The sequence below is a fragment of the Otolemur garnettii genome, unplaced genomic scaffold, assembly GCF_000181295.1.
Source record: "Otolemur garnettii isolate 467f Iridium unplaced genomic scaffold, OtoGar3 scaffold00112, whole genome shotgun sequence".
NCBI classification, from domain to species: Eukaryota; Metazoa; Chordata; class Mammalia; order Primates; family Galagidae; genus Otolemur; species Otolemur garnettii.
This window is the reverse complement of record NW_003852507.1, coordinates 1,177,091-1,179,281: the sequence shown is the minus strand read 5'-3', so window position 1 is coordinate 1,179,281 and position 2,191 is coordinate 1,177,091.

The following is a 2,191-nucleotide window of genomic DNA, read 5'->3' as shown; positions in this document are numbered from 1 at the left end:
GTGCCCTTCCCTTTTGAGCCACAGGCGCCACCCCACAAATTGTGCTCTTAAGGAATCTGGTCTGTTGAGACTGTGGGAGAGAAGCGCACAATTGCCATGCAGGGAGGTGTCTGAGGAAGGTGTGGTGGGGGGCCCAGAGCAGATCCCCTAGGAGGCTTTCCAGGGGAGGGAATTAATACTTTATGGAGCATTTTCTAGGCTGGGTGGACTGCCTGTGTCCTCACTGCACAAACACATGTGTCTTATCATATTTAATGCCCACAACATAGCTGATAGAAAGTATCTGTCATTAGTTGATACACAGCTCCCCAGGCTTCAGGGAGCTCCCCACTCGCTGTCTAGATCCTTCCTCAGGGCGAATGGCTGTAAACTCCAGCCCTGGGAACTCTGGAGTGGGCGTCACCCTTGTTGTTCATTCTGTCAGTTGTCACCCACATCTTACAAGCAGTTTACTGGGCAAAGCTGATTACCCTCATTTTACAAATTAGGAACCTGAGGCTGGGGGACTGATGACAGGAACTGAGTGGTGACAGATGAGATGGTTCTGGGAAGGAGAGAGGATTGCTGCCTGAGACCAACATCCAACCTGGGGGAAATGTGGGTCTTGAGAGCAGACTTCAAACAGTGGCCCTTTAGACAAGGTCTTCTATCCCATCCTTTCCTCCCCAGGAACTTGAAAGTGGTGAGTAGCCTCAAGGAAAATTTGGAGAACCAAAGGGAGATGAAAAGTTCTTTGAAAAACTATGAAAACCAGTTCAACGGAGCCATTACTGTTGCTATGCTGTATACTATTATAAAGTTATTCTTGGCTGGCAGCCTGGTTTATTTTAGACCCTACCTCATTTCTTCCCAGATATAGGCCCTAATTCCTCGCCCATTGAAACCAGCACTACTGGAGGGAGTCCTGGACCTGATTCAGAAACATAACTGTATGGAAGAATTTTACAGATTCTCAAAATATCGGGGCTTGCCATCCTTGTAAGGTCTTTTCCACCAACCCCTCATTTCATTTTATTGCCATATTAAATTTTTGCCAATTTGTATTCATTTTTAGAATAGGTAATATGTGCTTGAGGTGCAAAATTCAAAAGGCATGAATACACTCTCCTACTCCTCACAGGCAGCCAGTGCCATCAATTGCTTGTGTTTCGCTATATTCAAAAACAGCATTGGTTTTCTTTTTTGTTCATGTAGAAAATAGAATAATTCCTACAGAGGAAAATAAAAATCGTATACAATCCACTATGTAGAGCTGAATACTGTTTACATTTTGGCGTATAATGAGCGGGCTCTTTTTGGTTGCATATGCAATCTGTGGTTACAAACTTCCATAACCTTCCATTGCTTGTTTACCTTAAATATATTCTTCAAAAATAAAGATTGGAGAGGATACATACCAAATTGGTAACAGTTACCTTGGGGATAATAATGGGCTTAGGCTAGGATTAAGGGGGAACTTTGCTTTATTATTTGAAATTTTTTTTAGAATGAAAATATACTGATATATTACTTCCTCCTGATATTTTTCTAGACCCTAATTTTAAATGACTGGGTCAGAAGCCTTTTATTTAACCAATTATTTATTATTGTGGTTTTAAGATGTCTGCAAGTTTTGCTATTATAAATGAAGCTGGGATGGACATTTTTACATATTTCTGCACACTTGTGTTTCCTTGGGGCAGTTTTTAAGAAATGGAATTATTGGGTCATAGGGTATATATACTTTAAGGCTTTTTGATCCTTTGGGCCAGGGGTCCTCAAACCTTTTAAACAGGGGGCCAGTTCACTGTCCCTCAGACCGTTGGAGGGCTGGACTGTGGGCCCCAGGACGAGTCGGCTGCTAAGCAGGACAGGCAGCAGCGGCAAAAACACCCAGTGGGCCGGATAAATGTCCTCAGTGGGCTGTATGTGGCCCGCGGGCTGTAGTTTGAGGACGCCTGCTTTGGGCTATTGCATCCTCCCATTCCACCAGCATGGCCTGCTCCCCACCCCCGTATCAGGTTTATCTAGCACAGCACAAGTGTAACATTTGTGAGACAGAGGGGCAAAATTATAGAGGCTGGGCAGTTTCTTCTCTGAGTGAAAACCCTAGGATGGGCTCGGCTTCTATAGCTCAACCGGCTAAGGCGCCAGCCATGTACACCTAAGGTGGCGGGTTCGAATCCCCAGCCTGGACCCGCCAAACAACAAT